The sequence below is a fragment of the Anser brachyrhynchus genome (genome assembly GCF_964034855.1).
Source record: "Anser brachyrhynchus genome assembly, chromosome: 13".
Classification (NCBI taxonomy): domain Eukaryota; kingdom Metazoa; phylum Chordata; class Aves; order Anseriformes; family Anatidae; genus Anser; species Anser brachyrhynchus.
The window spans coordinates 5,813,593-5,832,817 of NC_137708.1; the positions used below are offsets into that span (position 1 = coordinate 5,813,593).

General features: G+C 35.0%; 1 protein-coding gene across 2 annotated transcripts in view; it reads right to left on the reverse strand.

The window, feature by feature from the left end:
- Window positions 1–19,225, reverse strand: part of LOC308176882 (uncharacterized protein) — a 436,002-nt gene that overhangs the window by 254,613 nt on the left and 162,164 nt on the right. For both annotated transcript variants that reach the window (XR_013938713.1, XM_080553232.1), the window contains one exon: window positions 16,495–16,592. The gene's annotated coding sequence lies outside the window, so the exon portion shown is untranslated. The remainder of the gene's footprint in view (window positions 1–16,494; window positions 16,593–19,225) is intronic.

Here is a 19,225-nt window from a genome sequence, read left to right on the forward strand (position 1 = left end):
GTTTCTTACAAGTGCTTCAGAGAGGTTGGTCTTACTTGTTTTCTGAACAACCATTCCAATAGATAGCAGTTCATAAAAAGTCTGACTAAAAGCAGTATGTGTAAGTATTTAAAGCTATAAGTATTTGAAATTACTTCTTCATTCTGAAACTGCAGGGCAGCTGATATTTCCTCCACTCTCTGAGAGTTCTGGAGGAAAAAAATCTTATCAAAGAGATTACAATATTTCACTAGGCCTTGATCACCTCTTACCATGAAACCACCAGATGATGAATGGATGAATGAGGCTATTTTTGTTCTTTTTTTTTTCCTGATGTAGAACCGTTTTGACTGCAATTTAAAAGCTGTCTTTGTGGGACATGTGTATAATAAATTCTGTGTAAAAAACTTTCATTATACAGAGTATTTTTTGCCTCTGATATTTCTTCATTCAGCACATTAGTTAGAAATACACTGTTTGCTTATCAATAAATCAAAAGATTTAATAAGAACTTGACTTTTCTTACACTGAATGTCAAGCATAAATCATAAAGTAGACTATTTAAATAAGTGATTTTGCTTTTTGTTTGTTCTTTTGTTAGCCTTTCCTAACAGTATCATCTAGGCATCCAGTATGAATCATTCTATGGATATAGAGCTTTAAACATAATAACCACCCTCCCTACTTTTTGCAAATTCATTTGGCTTTTTTTTTTTTTTTTTAAGAAACATTAATTTGGGAAAAATATTTCTTACTGTGCATTGTGCTAGCACATTTAACTCTTAATACCTGGCATACTGTTCCAAGAGCTATAAGTGCAAGTTTACTGCATTAGCCCAACATTACTAATTCCCTATTGCTGTAACTAAGGTTGGAAATGCTCTGGTGCTTATAATGCCAGCTTATGACTCTCAGCACTTCCTTTGCACAACTTGAATTTAGAATACAACCAATAATGACAGGGCTTTTTCTGTACTTTTCCAAAATGTAACAAATTCTCAGATTGGGAGAGTTTCAAAGTTTTTCATACTAGTCAGCTATCATGAAAATTCTCTACATATATAATTAGGGCAGTATCTTTTACATCACAGTATGGCAACACTCATAACATCCCTTTTAAATTAAGTACACTATATTGAAGACCTGTGGCAGAGTTATGGAAAAATATTGACAGAAGTCTCAGTTATAGCTTAACCAAGGAATCAGTGAGCCCTGACTTTACCAACAATTTAAGAAGTGGAAAAACCTCAACAGCCTGATTAAAGGTATGTTTGTAACAAACACAGCAGAACCGCATTATTTGAATTTTGGAATGGATGAGAATGGTGCCTTAAGGGAGAGCACTTTCTGTCCAGATACCTGAGAACTTGCACCTTAAATTATTCTTATTCTAGTATAAAGCAGGGAGTGGGCATATCTGCCAGGGACAATTCTGAAGTGATTTATAAGCTTTCTATGCTTGAAATGTTATTGTAAACATACTTAAAAAAAAGTTCACTCATCTATTTATACTTCAGAACACATACAGGGTTTGATGTTTTCTATGTTAAGCAAACACAGAGAAGATTTCAAAGCTACACAAACATTCTCAGAGCTCTTCTTTTCCTGTAAAGGATGAAGCTTTACAGAGAAAGCTCTGAGAAGTGGCGTGCCAAGAATGGAAGACCAACATCAAAGTCACACAATACCTGGTTAACAGTTGAGTCTCTTTCCTCATTGCAAAATAGGGTTTCTTACAACTTCAAATGAAATACACCTTTTCTAAATGCTATTTTTATCTGTCAAATATACCTCAAGTATCTGTTTGCATACATTTATTTTACTTACCATCTTAAAAAAAAGATACAGTTCAAACAACTGCAGAATCAGAGTCCCACTTTTATATATAAAAGATGTAATAGACATAGATCTTTTTTATATATGCAGTGTTTTTTTGTTGTTGTTGTTGTTTTCAGAATTTATTACATATATAATAGACAATTTTCTAGATGGTGTTTTGACATGATGGTAGATTTCATATTCTATAGATATGTTGTTTCAAAAATTTAGCTTTACTATCATATCCAGACAGAAAATATACCGTATATATTGTGCACACAGCACAATGAAGCTGTGTTACTGCCAGTTTTGACTTGGAAAGACAGCAGTAGAATTTACTCAGTTTCTGATAAGAGTTATGTATAGAAAATGTATTTCTCTCAGCGTGTTAATCTACACATAAGCTATTCCTTCTAGAGACTGCTGACATTCTGTAAGAAACCTCTCCTTATGACAGTGTCAATTACAGCACAGTCATCCTTTAAAATCTGCATACATATTGAAAAGAAACTATTCTCTGAAAAAAATAAACTTGTCTGGAACACAGAATACATCAAACATAATTATGATAAATGACTTCCTAGACTTCAAAGGAAAACATATTTTTTGCGAATGCAGTACTATCAGAATTACTTTTAAGTTCTATTTACAACACACCCTGCACTTGAAGCTCTAACATTGTAATAAGAGATGCAATAAACATATTTTTCTCATTATTTTTTTTTATTAGAAAAAGTTAACTAATAACTAGAGCCACTCCTAGATTTGTCAGTCGACTAATACCAACAACAGTATCATCCAGGGACAGTACTTCAAGAACAGCCTTTCTTCAAAAGGTACATTAGATAAGAAAAGTCTGTGAAATAAAGAGATACTCACTTAAGAGAAAAATTGTATATTTCTACAACATGCCAGCCGTGTACACACCCATCTTTTTCTTTAGAATATTAATGTTATAATAATCCTAATGCTCTAACGGATTTAAAATTTGGTTTTATTTAGATCTGTTACACAACAAAACTTGGAAGTATCATAATCCAGATTGAATTTATTTGAAAGACAGGCCAAAGATCAAACCTCTGAATTAACCTGAGTAAAGTTAAACCTCTTGGATGCTCTCCAATGCTTGCTTTTTCGATTGCTGATAATGAGGATTCCTTCACAACGATGAGTCATCTGATCCCGCAGTTCCATGACCTTTACTGATGAAAGCGTGTTCCTCTATTACATTCTGTGTAGTTTCAGCTTCCACCAAAACCCGTTATACATTTCTTTACTGAAGCAGAGAGGACTTGGTGTCTATTTAAAGATCACGGGAAAGTCATAGCTCTTACCTCACTATTCTAAACCTGTTCCTATTGTTTTCCATACTTAAACCACAGCACCCATATAACAGAGAACACTAAAACACAGCTTTTGCCTGCTCTTTGCATTCTATTCAGAATTTTACTACCCACTCCCAACCATAAACACACATGTTCAGAAGAAATGGGGTAGGAATCTGATTAGGGTTGCTTTAAGCAATTTTGGGGTTAGAGGTCAGTTACATGAATGTTTCTGACATTTCAATACAACAAACTTCTCCAACAGAACAAACAAAGTAAAATCTTTCAGCATTACTGCCTTTCTTACCAAACCATGGACATGGTTCTGAGAATGCCAAGACTTCTAGAAAAAGATGCATCTACTAACTTCTGTTGCTTCAAAGCACGATGATTTGATTTAATCCACTAGACTAGCTTTCAGAAAGTTAATCACAACATGTTCTTCCATATCCTTCACAGCTGTCTGATGAAGATAGGTTTGTGTACAGCTGTACCACAGCTTGAGGTAGTCATTTTCAGTTTATTTCCCCTTTCTTGTATTTCAATACAGCCAATCCTGCCACAAACTCTTTAAAAATCAAGTTTTCTTTCCAAGTGTTACAACTAAGGCAGAATTTGGTTTGAGCACAGCAAAAGCCGGAAACTTAAGTTCAAGGCAGGGAAGAATAAGATTGTTTTTGTTTAGAGTTGATAGTAAGAAGTAAACAGATGAATATATTTTTAAATTTTACTGACAGTTCATAAACAGTAATAATATGTTTTCTTTAAAAGCAACTCCTGTGGTATTTCTAGACTTCAACAATACCTCTAGACTATCTTTCATTTCTTTTGCTGTTGAGAAAAATCTTTCTCTTATACCTCATGAATTATTAACACAATGAGACAATATTCACTTTTAAGAGGACACAATAGTTTTCAGCAATAATAAATGTTTGATATCCATTCTTGATGCAAGTATTTTCAACACTTTCAAAAATTTCTAAGTTTGAAGCAGTAATTAAGATTTAATCACAAGAATAATTGTTCCTACTAATAAATAGCAATCAGTTCAACTAGACCAATGCATTATCTCAGAGGATGAATACACAAACACGCACATGAAGGACAAAGGTTAATGATTTTTTCAACTATAAAGGTATTCATTAATTACCAGATGGATTGCCTAATTTTCTACTAGCTCAGAGGTAAATTTAAGGCTAACTATACCCTAAATAGTTGGAATTTGTTACCACTGACATCACATTATACAGCACAAAAACAACAACAACAAAACTAACAAACAAACAAAAAGGTTATTTGTTTCTGTGATTTTTTCCTTCAGCAAGTTATCAGATAGAACTACAACACTGGCAACAAGTTTCCTTAATATTTAAGTCTAGCTTTCTGTCAAGTCCATACAGAGGCTTTTCCGAACACCTGTTGCTTGCAGTGCATGTAAAATGAGAAATCATGTCAAGATCATCATCTGGCTACCACATCAAACTCAACTTAATGGAAAGTCATAGTAGGCTATATCTACCTTTACTTCAAGGTATAGGTCACCTAAAATTTTGGTTAAATATTATCTTAATAGGAAAAATAATAACAGATAGAAGCACAACATAAAGTTAGTTCTTCTGCTGTTCATGACTACATATACAACACTCTAAGGTACAGATAAATCTTAGCCTAGAAGAAAAAAGTCAAGTATTTTAAAAAGGTCTAGAGATCATGCGTTCATTACCTTATGTATATTTTGTACTCGTTTACTTATCTCCTGGTGATAGAATTTACATTCCTTCTGTGGGTAAGCTATATTGGAGATACAGTCTACACATAAACTGGGAAACACCCCACTATAAAAATAATTAACGATTTTAATAGAATTAGATTAGCAAAAGCAACCCACTACTGGACGCTGAGATTTCTCAGCGCGTCTCCCAAGCTCTGGCCTCTCCCCAGCAGATGGCAGCGCAGCCCCAGAGCTGCAGGGCACCTCTGCCGCAGCCTGATCGCGGGGAACCGGGCAGCCACTTGCCTATACAGAGGTTATTAGGTTGATAGCATAATAATGCCTACCGAAAGGCTGATAGAAGAGTCGAAGTAAAAAGATACCCCAAGAGTAGACTTTTCTTAATATCTTTTCTAATTAGGCCTGCTTCATCTGAAGTACAGCAAGAACTACCAAAAGTAATAAAAAAAATCCAGAGGGTTCTTGCACATCAGATGAAAACACCCTCTGTTGCAAGTAATATTGCTTCAAAGTTTCTTCATTTTCTACATGCTCACATTCAAATCCATAAACATAACCTCATACATGTATTTTCATAATAACCAGTAGATTACATAATACTTTAAAGGGAAAACAAAAAAAGCAATTGAGCTTTTTCTTTTTTTTTTCTTTTTCTTTTCTTTTTTTTTTTTTTTTTTTTTTTTTAAATCAGGAGAGCACATACAAGCACTCCAAAACACAAACCCAAATCCACCATCATGTCACTATTTTGGAAAGCACTACCAAGTGACACTTGTCCTTCCCTTTTATCCTCAGCTACCAAAAAATACATGAAGACCAGGAAACAGTTTTTTTACAGAGTTTTCAGTACTGTCCATATATTAATTCTGTTAAAACCCAAAAAACTATTACTGAGGCCACACAAAACACATTATGTACACACAAGAAATAAAAAGGAAGCTCTGTAACAGTCAGGCTAATAAATTACTGCTGCAGTTAACTCTAACATTTTAAAGGCTGCTGGAAACAGTCAGGGAGCATACTGAATCCATGTTCTCACCAAAATGCTGCAAAAGCAGAAAAGAGCCCAGCAAAATCAAAACCAGCAAAGCAACACCAATTCACTCACAGGGATCCCAAACACTTGCTAACTCTACCTCTATATTTCCTCTCCAACAGAAAAAACTCCAGTCTGTTAAGATTCAGATACCTTCTCCTTCCAGCTCTTACCCCTCTCTTTCCCCTGACCATCACCACCTCTAGATGGTCCCGGTGTGCCACTGCTGTCACAAAGCTCACAGGTCCAATTGACTTGTGTTAGCCAGACAGGAACATGTCACAAGAAAAACCCTAGCTACATTGTTCTACAGTAAGAATCAAAAAGAATACCATTTTAAAAATGCTTTGCAGGTTGGGAACACACTCCCGTCCTTACCTACAGCAAAGATTTAATAAAGGCACTGACACATCGTCCTGTCAACTAGAGTGTATTTTTTTTCCATCTTTCATTTCAACAAAATAATTTGCAGGTGGAATGTCAAGCTTAAACCCTCAATTTCCTGCTTTCAGACCTTCAGCTGTTATTAGACTTTGTCTACCACTACCAACTTCATTTTAAAATAGCTGACTCAATTAACTACATCTTCCTAGAACATTTACCACACATAAATATCAAGCAGTCTTTATGCAAATCTACTGATTACTGCCAATTTCTCTCCTACCTAGAAACATATTTCCCACAGGTAAATATACACATTTCAGCTGTACCAGGATCGAGTATTTTTCTGCCAATCCAGCTTCATTTTAGTATTAGTTTGCAGAAATGTATGCATTGTACAGTTTACAGAAAAATAAACTTAGTGTTAGCTTTGATTGTAGTAATCACAAAAATCACTGCTGTACCAGACATATTGCATGTATATCATTATAAAAAATAAATAAAAAAGACGTTAAGCAATAATTTTCAACTGGGTAATTTAAAGCTAGTTTGTCTCATCTCAAAAACATCAAAGTGACATGTTTTCACAGTCACATCTTAATTATTGTATTTTGTAGACCTGTAGATAAAGCCTACAGGAATTCTAATTAGCTGTGCTTCTGCATTACTGCTTCTGCTGTATATTCCACTGTTCTCAGCATGTGCCCTTCTCTTATGCAGCTTGCTCAGTCAAGAATGTATACAATCACTGCATTTCCAGCTTCAGTCCATGTTACAAAACCCGTAGAGTTTATTTATTGGTTTAATCAACATCTATTTATTAAAGCTCTCCAGCTTCCTAAAAACAGAGAGTAAAAGAAAATCTTTCTTCCTTAAAATCAGAAAATTGCTCTTTTGTAATTTTAAATAAAATAAAAAATGATAAAAATAAATAATAGCAATAAAGTGGTAATAATAAAATAATGAAATAAAAAAGGAATAAAATTCAAAAAAAGCATTTCAAGTAATGATTTTGGATACCAGACTTAACACAAACAGGGAGAATTCTAATTAAATGTTAAAGAACTTCTTTCATCTGATTTTTGCATTGCATTATGTCCCAAGGCAAGAGGCTTTATTATACAGAAATTAGTATTTTTAATATCTCTATTTTTATACTAAATATGTACTAAATAGCTTAAGTTTACTGGGTGTCATACATGAAATTAACTTTTTTATTCTTTTTGTAGTTTTCTGCAGTAAGAATTAGTGATGGATGTTGGAGGCCTGAGTCAAAAATTCAACAGTCTTAGCTATTATTCTCCTTCCCCTAACTTGCATATATCAGCAGCTACATAATTCAATGCTAAAATGTTTTTAGTGCAAAAGCAAGGTATCAACTACTTAAACAAAATAATAACAACAAATCATTTTAATAAACCTGCTGACCTTTTGAGGTATTTGTGCCTGCCACTCACAGTTTAAGACATTTCTAACTACTGTGATATAGGGTGCCAGAGACTGAGATCTACCCTACTCTGGCTTTAAATTCTCAGGCTTTCCATAACAGTAGAGAAAGAAATACCATTATGGGGAGATCATGTGAACAGGGGCATCACATTCAGCAGAGAGATGAAAGGCACTGTCAAGCAGAATGCTGCTTAACCTCACAGCTTACCTTAGAATCACATCCACTATGGAGATGCTGAGTGCCTACAGCACTTGCTGCCATGAGAAACAGCAGTAGGACTATTCAAATCATTAATATGCTCAATTTGCTAATTATCTGAAAGCATTGGAAAAATTATGGTTTTCAAGTACCTGAAATGTGGTTTTCCACAAACCTCAAAAAAAAAAAAGTCACTATCCGAAATTGTTCATCTCTCCTGCTAGGTTACTTGTACATATTTCAGCCATGCTTTATAGTCTAGCTGTGTGATAGACAACTATGACTTTATGTAAACTCTCTGGGATACCTTTTTCATAAAAGTGAAGAGTGTTTTAGCTGCATGAGTTCCATTAACATTAATATATGTCTGCATAATTAGAAATAATTTTCTCTGAACTGACTTCCTTTCTAAGTGACTGTGTTAAGAGACAGCAGAAAAATATTGCAGTGCCAATCCACCATGACATCTGTGACACAGCTCTTAGAAAACACCCATGAAATTATTTCCCATGATTCTAACCATTTCTGTCTTGCTTTCTTAAATTCTTAGGTTCTTCCTCCAAGGTATTTTGATTGTTGAAAATGGATTTCATGTTTTTCTTCCACAAAAGGTACAAAATAATGACATTAAGTTTTCCTCTTTTAATAATTCAGTCACAGAAACCATATATTTAAATTATGCAGTTGCACTTCTTTGGGAGTGCTACATCAAAAACCAAATCCTATGCAATAAGTTAACATCTTGTAAGCACACCCTTTATTAATCTTGGGTACTGGTTGCATTAATCTTTCACTGCAACTGCTGCTGTCAGTTTTTTTGCACCAGGCCGGAAAGATTCTGCTACATCTGCTTCCTTGGGTTATATTCAACAGTTTGGTTCTCTGCTATTTCTACCATAGTATGTACCTTTGGCAGATATATGCCTAACATTAAAAATAAATGCAATGTCATTGCCTACTGAACTGCTGAACCCTGACATTCACAGCAGCTCAAAAGAGCAGTGGCTCTACACTGTATTGGTGAAATGCAGAAATGTGTTATCCACCTTACTACCTGTTGATATTTGATTTCTACACTGTAAATTATGAAAATAGAAGTATGATGCAATTTTAATTAAAAGCTACCAGGCATGTAGATAAAGGTAACAGTAATCATTTATTCATGAAACCCTCCAACATGAATTGGATCCCCTATATAACTTTTTCCCATTTAAACCAAAAGACAGTAATATTCTGCCATTATAAATACAATCAGCTCAATTCAAGCAGATACAACTTGAAGTAATTCTCAAACACCAAGACTTCCACCACTTTCCATCATTTATATGAATGTCAGTCATTCAGCCATGATGTCAGTACATTTGTTTATAAACTGCAAAATCATGGGGATATTTTCAATAGGTGTTCAATGAGTACATTTTCCTTCTGATCAGAAAAAAAAAAAAAAAAAAGGTTGAAGCTAGATTTACCGGTGAAGGACTGTAGAAATGGTAGGTTACACCTATACCAGCTCACTTACATAGTTTGCATCTTCACATTACCTGAGAGCACCTTTTGGGAAACCAATGCATGAATACTTTTTTAGTGGAAAAGCAAGTTCATATAAGTAGATGTAAATCTGTTTTAAAGTTGATCCAAGATCAAGTTCAAACAGACTCCTCATGGCACGGCAGGTACTGCTCATTTGCAACTACATTCCTAGGAAGCAAGAATTCAGTTCTGTGATGCGAGAAGTCTCCTTGAACTGCTTACCATCAGGGTCAACCCACTCCACAAACTCAGTTGCAAAACTCATGGTAATTTGAACAGCTTCAGGATTAAGTTGTAGACATCAAACTCGTTTGCACTCTAGAAAAATGATTATTTTTTTTTAAATGAAAAAAGGTGTTCTTTACCAAGTAGCTATTTTGTGTCCTGGAGTTACACAGTAAATTAAAGTTTCTGCAACTTTGTATAACCAGCAGTAAAAACATGACCTATATTATCATATTCTCCATTCATCTGGGTTAGATAACTTGTTTTGACAAGCAAGGAAAATAGCACTCATTTTTCATTACCATTAGATGAAATATGAGCAAACAGACTGTCTAAGCAGGTAAATCTGCAATGAAATTTAAAAAAATAAATAAATTAAAAAATCCAATCTCAGCACAGCAAAAGTAGAAAATGTGCCAATCTTAAATCTATTTTACTATGCACTGTTTCTGCCTGTAAAATTCAATAGTAGTTTATTTTAAAAGTGTTGTTTCAACACAATATGGTATGATTATCAATACAATGATCACATAAATACGTATTTCAAAGAGAGAATGAGATAGGAAATGGAAGGATTCTCTTTTCTCTTTCCTGAACAAACCAGAGCATTGTAGAGAGTATTCAGCTGCCTGAGCTTGGTCTAATCAAAAATACTGAATTAACAAGGCATTATCTTACAATCTCCTTTATTGGAGATCTCTTTTATCTCCATTACATTCAGTATTTTTCATTCTGTCACTCAGGACAATCTTGAATATCCTAAGTTAAGAAATCTGAAATAGTTAAAAAGAGATAAACCAGGAACAATTAACAGCTGTGTTACCTTTACAGACTGAATAACTTCAAGCCAATAATATTACTAGCAAGTTAGTAAGTATATACAAACAATTCATAAGCAAAGGAATTAGAAGTTCAAAGATCCTTCTTCAGTAGAGAGGGAGCATAGACCTTGGTGAAAGTGTTGACAGACTGCACCAACAGCAGCTGCACTGCTAACTTTTTACAGGAAGCATGCAGGAAAAAATGGCAGCAACAAATACCAGCTTACATTACTCTCTACCAAAAAAAAAACCTACCCAGATATAAGTGAACTATACCTTTAGCAGAGATGCTTGCATATAACATACTTCATCCTAACACCTAGAAATCTCTGCTCTTCCAGTCATGATTTCTAAGGCTTCTAAGGCTGATTTATCTTAACGACTATTCATTGAGGAACTGAGTATCAAGTCAGTCTCAACTTAGACAACACAAGGCAGTTAAAAAAACTACATGAAAGGAAAAAATTCAGGAGTCCTTGTGTGACATAAAATGATTCTCCACCTGTCCCCCTAATTTCTAAGATAGAAAATAGCTAAGGGAATACAGCTGACTTTCCTTTTATCCTCAACAGCAAAACACAGAAAGAAAAAAGAAAAGAAAAAAAGAAAAAAAAAAAAGCCATTTATTAGAGGCCACGGCAGCAGTATGCAGCACTAATAAGCAGTGACAGCTCCAAGCCAGCCTCAGGACCGAAGTGATCTATACAACAGCCTCAAATGTAGCAAGTTATATGATCACAAGTTTCACCACAAACCACAGGAATATTATTCTGCCACCCTTTAATTTGCATATTACAAATTTTTAACCAAATGGAAACAGAAGGGAGATAATCAACAGGAAAAGTACCTGGGAGACAAAGCAGTCTTTTTTGGTGGTGGTGGTTGTTTTTTGGTTTTGTTTTTCCCCCCAAGTTATTTGGGTGTTTTACACTTCTATATAAAGTATCTTACAAGATGTGAATAGAACTCACTCAAAGAACTAATAACAGAGAGTTGTCTCACCTTCAGTCACAAGTTTGAACCCAAACTGTGTCAGGTCTTCATCTTAGCTTTATAATAGTGAGTGATTTTACCCAGACAAATCTTTTTTCTCATAACAGCACTGGTTACAAATAACATGAATTACTCTTACTTGTTATCCCAGAAAAGATAAAAAGCTGAAAATATTGGACATCAAATAACCCCACAGGGAGAGGTTCTGCTCCTCCAGAGGAATGAGACAGCAGGCAGCCTTTGACACTACCTCTGTTATTTGTCAGTGTTGGCAGCAAAGAATCTGGGTGTTCAGTGTTGTTATTACAGCAGCCTCTCAAAACTAAATTCAATTATTAATTGAGCAAGATGAAGATTAAAGTGTCTGAACGAGTTTAAATTAGTGAATTAAAGTTTCATGGATTGTTTTGTGGATTAACAGCTATTATTCATATAATGCAATTGTGTATTTATTCAGCAGATAAAAATGATCGAGACTGTTGTGGTTTAACCCGGCCGGCAACCAAGCACCACACAGCCGTTCGCTCACCTTCCCCCCTTCCTCTCTGGGATGGGGGAGAGAATCAGAAAAACTGAAGCCTGTGGGTTGAGGTAGAGACAGTTTAATAGGACAGAAAAGAAAGGGTAATAATAATAATAATAATAGTACTACTACTAATGACATGTACAAAACAAGCGATGCACAATGCAATTGCTCACCACCTGCTGACCGATGCCCAGCCTATCCCCGAGCAGCCGGTCCCCCACCCTGGCCAGCCACTCCATATTAATTGTTCAGCATGATGCCATATGGTATGGAATACCCCTTCGGCCAGTTTGGGTCAGCTGTCCTGGGTCTGTCCCCTCCCAGCTCCTGCTGCATGTCCAGCCTGCCCACTAGCAGGACAGAGCGAGAAATTAAAGTAAATTAAAACCTATTTTCAGTTTCTATAAATATCTCCAGGTGCTACCTTCAACTCAGAATTTACTGCTCTTGCCTCAATTCATTAAATAAAAAAAAAAATCCATATGAAATATTATTAGTTCATATTTACAACTCATAAGTAATATGCTATACTCCTACTTTACTTTTATTCTTCTGTTCATTTTTGTCTGTTTTTCTATACAGCACTGGACAGGAAAAAAAATCTTTATTTTATTTATGCACAATAGTTCTGTTGCTTTCCACTATGGTTCACAAAAACACTGTGTAGTACTTTCAATTACACAGTCTATAAAACCTCCTGCTTGCTTTGGATATATAAGGCTGGACTTGGGAACTCCAAAAACTAACAGTAAATGACAACTGGTAGCAGTTTACCGTTCCTGTGAGAGGATACTGGCACACAAGGAAATGAGCCAAGTTCCTTAGGTTTAGCTATCATTATCTGCAGTCTACATCAGCAGCATAATAGAGACTAGAAAATAAGATCTGTTCCGTGGTCACTCCCTCACTGCCCTCACCAATGCCATCTGAAAAGAATCTACTGAATCATCAAGGATGGAAAATATGAATGGCTAAAAACAATGCACACATTTTCATACCTACTGTTTCATGCCGTCACAGTATTTTTGTTTCTCTTAAACTACACACAAGATGACATCCCATTGCATTCACAAAATTGGTCCCAGGGCAGCCATGATGGAACTGCCTTGTGAAGTTAACCCTGAGGAACTTTCTGAGATTTTAGTAGTAAAAACTAAGTAGTCTAAATATTCAACAGTATTACCAACCTTTCTTTAAAACAAAGGAAGTAAAAGCAGAGTGGAATAAGAAACTCAGAAGCTCTCTCAGAAAGACCTACAGCACCCTGAGTATGATACTTCACAGGTCTCCCACATAATACAAGTTCCCTCACTGTGAACATACACGCAAGACATCTAATACCTGCACTGCTCACTGAAGTTTCTCTCTTCAGGAGAAGGGGGGGACAGGTAACAGAATTTATCAAAGTATCAATTACTGTAAAGTCCTGGAAGTGACATCTATCAGAATATCCCAGAAATAACATCAGGCCTTCCGGGTACTTGGAACAATTTGATACATGTTGAAATGGTGACTGACGGTTCCCAGGCTGTGTGTAGTTATCTGATATTCTTTTATGGAAATTGGGGTTTTCTCGAAGTTGCCTTCTACAGCACATCAATGGAGCTCAACTTTTAATTTCAGTTATTTTTCTAACCTTCATCTCCAGTGACACTGTTGCTCATATTACAAGATGTGCATGTCTCACCTCTTACATATCTATGTGGAGTGGAATAAATCACAGATATTGATTACTGTAATAATGTTTTCATTTTCCTCGATACATTTTAGTTTACAATAATACACTGTAATGGATTCCAATATGACTGACTGTCACCCAAAAATAGGCAACAGTAAGTGAATTCACATAATTCACGTAAAAGCCTCTGGTCATCAGAATACTATGACTGCAACAGATTTCTGTGATTTATTTTCAAGGACATTTTTGTTGAAACAGAAGATGCCTGAATTGGATTTTTAAATTAGTCTCAGCCTATAAACGGCAGCTTCTCAGGTATATACAATTAGGAAAAAACTTCCTGGCAACAAAACATAAGTGGCTGTGAATCTTTGCGAGAACATGATTCTAAGTTTTGTGGTGGAGTTGCACACCAGGAAAAACAAAAACAAAACCTCCTATCAAAAGTAAACTGAGTTAAACTAAAAGAAAGCTCAGCTTGGAGCAGACCTCAAGAGGTCTCTAGTCCAACTTCCTGCCCAAAATTGACCCTCAATTCACACTTGTTTGCTCAGAGCATTGTCCTGTTACTTACTCAAATCACCCAATGGTAGCAAGTCCACAGTCTCTATAGGCAACTTGTTCCAGTGCTTAACCAGCCTCAGAATGCTGAATTTTTGATGCGGAAGACTAAATATCAGCCAGCATATACAATTTTGATTGCTGATGTGAAACAATCACCAAGTCTTATCCTATGAAATATGATGTCATGATATGAAGGAGCTCTGAGGCAGTTTATTCAGGACTGTCTTGCTAGTATTTTTTTTCCATAATTTGATGCCAAAATACTGATTATAGCTGAATATAGTTGGGTTGGGTAAAATGATTTGCTGGAGGAAAAAAGTCACACTTCTCGTTTTTAAGAATTTTTTAGTACTCTTACGCTTACTGCAATGGGAAAACATACTTTCAAAAACAAGAGTTGTAACAATGATATTGTTCTCATTAAAGTAAATGAAAAGAAATAATGATGCTCTGTATCTCAAATGCATCTTTCTGAGCAAAGCAGACTTTGCTAATTCACAGTTTGAAAAATTACAGTTTCACTTCCACAAACAAAATTACTTGATGGAAACTGAATTGAATTAATTTTAAACTTCTTTGAAAATCAGCAAACAACCTTCAATGTAGCAGACTGAAATAAGAACAACACAGTGCATACATTGCAAACAACATGCCAATTAATGTGGTGTATAGTCTCTAATGAAATATATTTCCAATTTTCAAAGTTGAAAGACCTTCAATAACAGTAATTAAAGATGCTGTAGTGCTTTAAACCCTAAACATGCTGGGGATGGAAAAAAGATTAAACAATTTCCACTGGATTAGCATACAGCTGATGTTGCAAAAATGTACTGGGACAGTACCAGAAGAGATCACATAGACACATTTACAGACAACTCTGGAAAAATCTGACTGCCAAACTACATCTGGGACTTGTTTCCACAGTTCATTGCTTGGAACTGGACAAAATCATATCAGGGAGTGTCCTACCAGTCTGCCACCACAAAGATTTGGTCTCAGTACTTAGGCACATATGAGTTCACTATATATTCAGCCCTTATTTGTAATGTACCTGTTTTGTCCTCAGTTGTCTTTGTATAAGTGAAAATATGCTTTCTGAATCCTTACCCATGTTTAATTGGATAAATGAAGTGATAGATATTAAATAACATCCTCAGTGGCACAACTAAATTTGATTTAAATCAGTAAAAGAAGACAGTAGGGCAGATCACCAATCACCATTAGCTCAAGTCTTCTCTTTTAATAGAATAAGCAGCCTCTAAATTGAGAAAAATTACAGTGGAAATAAAATGTGGTAATTGAGTTCATGATGTAATCTTCTTCAATGCACCAAGTTCAATGTATTCAAAGACAGAACACACTGAGGCATGTTTAACTTTACTTCTATACTCATTTTCTTTCAAAACGCAGTTAAAAAGCCACACAGAAAAGAACAATTGTTTTATCATGTTTTATCTGCTGAACTGCTGAAGGATTAATTAGAAGTAAGAAAAAAATATTAATTAGTTTACCTGTAATTTGCATTACTGTTGTATTAATGCCCAAAACCTGGCCCTAGTTTAGTATTTATTTCATCACCAAGCAGACCACAAATGCTCATTCACCCTCCCCTTTTATTTTTATCTGTACAGAGCTATAAAAGTATCTAGTACTCAAACCTGAACTCTGATGCTACATAGATCAAATATCTTTAAAATAAGTTAACATTATAGAACTTCTCCAATTTTGTTTCATATAAGAAGCTTTGCTCATGTTCAGCTGTGAATGCATCTCTACTTCCTCCTCCATTCTCCTCAACCTCACAATCACAATCCATTTTTTCCTCTTATTCCCCATTCCTACTGATTACCCCTACCCTCTGAATCAGAAATTAATCTGTATCACCTTCATCATCCCACCAATTCATATTTCCCAGTTCCACAGGTTTGGGACTGCTACTATGCTCAATATAAAGTAAGTTTTTGAACTTCCTCTATATTGGTGGTTATCCAAATTATGTTCCAGTTTATATCACATACTTTTATATAAGCAGAGTCATCACCTGCCACTACTGTCATGAGGAATTGGAAATACAGTAAAGCTGTAGGGTAATTCCTAATATATAATCCATTGGGTTTCCACTTATATGGAATATTCTGAACTAACATATCACACTGTCTTCTGTTCTTCTATCCACACCATGCAGTTACAGTCTAGTAACATCTCTGCTGCATATATGTAAGGAAAAGAACTTCTTACCTACACTCAGTCATTTTAAGAGTTTACCGATATGATCTGGTTGTCCTCATCTGGAGGAGTCCTCAGGCTGGAGTCTTCATCTGCTTTGCCAGAGGTATCTGGTAGTAAAGTAAAATACAACTTGCACATGCAGAAATCATAATAGAGCTTGAAAGAGAGGCAACAACTCTTTATAAAAGAATAGAGTTCATTTTAAAACCTGCAACTTAACAGGAGAAAACTCAAAAGAGAAATGAAATTAAAAATTAACAGGAGAAAATTGTTAGCACTTATCATTAACAAGATTGTTATCCAAGATGAATGTGAATAACAATTTCCACAAGCAGATCTGGAAGCCAAGGAATGAAAAGGTATGTGAAAGAAAGCTGAATACAATGAGACAGAATAAAAGGCCCTATCTATCAAAGTACAAACACTCTGAAAGTCACCTTTCTTTGAGTTAGATTTTTTTACAATAGACCAGACTCTGCCGCTATGGCAGTTAGCATGGGTCAGGCCTAGTCAGCACAGCTGCTAGCTTTAGACCAAATTTCAGCAAAACTTTTGTCATATTTCATCTACTAAAACAAATCTCTTTTTCCAAAGAGCCAAAGGGAAACTGAATAGTTTTTCCATGCTCAAAGAAATAAGCCACAGTTATGTAAACCATCTACTGATCAAGAAATGCAAACACATCCAGAAGTGTCCTTAGCAGACTAGACAGCACCACCAAATGGAAGGGGGAAGTCACGTAATTTGTGAAATTGCATATATCCATAGTTGAAGCATTCAGGTATACTAATGCATTTTAATTTCCACACTGCCATTTGGTCTCAAACTGCAATAGACACAGCCCTACTGTAAGATACCTCAGAAATATTTTATCAACCCTATAATGGAAAAAAACATGCATTTACAAGGATTATTCACATCTACCTAGATATGAAAATTAATATTCTATATATTTTAATAGTAAAATTAAAACAAAGTTTTATAGTAAATATTTCAAATATTTTCTAGCACTAACAGATTTCTGAGTAGATATTTTTGAAGGAAATAAATCCATGTAGTTTTTTTTTTTTTTCTTCATAAGAATGTCCTGCTTACTTCTACAGCTGTATCCACATTTTATGGTTACTAGAGTGGTAGGGTTTTTTTCAGAGCTCTGCAGCATTTCATTATTGACTACTACTCTTTCTATCTTTTCAAGGTTTTATTGTTCCATCTGGCATTTTAATTACAGACCTAATAGCAATTTTACATACTTGCTGAAAAGGAAAAAAATTACTTGAAATACTAAGCTGCCTTCCCCTTGAATTTACTTAATGACTTCATTAGAACAATTCATTTTGCAAAAGAAGTCCAGTATAAAGCATTTTTCCTTTGTATTATACAAATATATCTAACTATATGTTGTACAACATTAAAGCAAATAAATTAAATGAAGGATAACATTTAAGAACTCATCATTTTCAGTTCCAGAGGGAATCAGTGACAAAAGAAAATGAAGTTGAGTTTCAATAAATCATAAGAAACTTAGCCAAGAGTAATAATGTAACCAACTACATGAAGCTAAGTGTTTCTGGGGACAAACACATTATGTGCCTACCTTCCATCAATCTGATATCAGATCTGTAAGGCATACACTGTCTGGACGTTGTATACATACCAAGCACAACAGAGTATGAAATGGTAAGGGAAACCACCAAGAAACCATTTGTACACTCATTTGTACACTTCATTTCCCTAGATACAGCCTACTACTCATGGATTTACAGACATAACATAGTTTACTTTCAAAGTTTCATGTCTGAAAAACTTGTAATCATGCATGTTACATGCATACATGTCACTGAAATTTAATCTGAACAGGTCAGAACTCCAGAAGAAAAGAAAAGAAAAATATCTCCACTGTCCAAGATGTTTTCCTTGTAATGAATTAGCACAAAGCTTCTCAAAATCCTAGCTTTTGCTTACTAAACCCATCAAATAGCCACACAAGACTAAGTTCACCTCCATCACCAGTATACATACACACATACACAATTCTTCAGAATAGGCAACACTCAACATGCCTTGCTGTGGGTAAAGAAAAATACATCAACATTCTCTAAAATCCAACCATTTGTTTATAACTTTCTACTTGAGACACTGACATACCTCATGTTGTGTTGCTTCAGTTGTATCATGTACACATCCCGTACAACTTGACAAGTGTAATTTGACAAAGTGTAAGATATAATATGTCACACAGGAAATTTAAAATCATGGAAGAAAAAAAAAATGCTTCCTCTCCCCTCCTCCCCTTTTCCACCTCGGAAAACCTTCAGTCAGGTATTCTAAAATATGACAAAATATGGCTCCACAGTGTGTAATTATTATTTTTTTCACCCAATAAGGATATGAAAATTTTAACTTTGTAAACAGCAAGTAAATCTCTCACAAAATTTTATTTTGGCAAACTCTATTCATCAATTTAAAAGTTACATATTTTCTCTACAAAATGTGCACTCCTCTTTAGAATGTGAAATGATTTCCTACTTGACTTTTAAATTTTATTCCTCCATGAGCAAAGCCAAATTTAGAAACATGTACAACTAACACACTGCCCAGTGTTGCTAAAAGACTTGCATGCTACAACTAATGCCACAAGCCATATTTTTTTTTTCCTCGTAAAATGCTACAACCACTCCTATATGTTAAATTAAGTATTGCAGTTTTTATATAACCAGTAGAAAAGAACAGATGATGA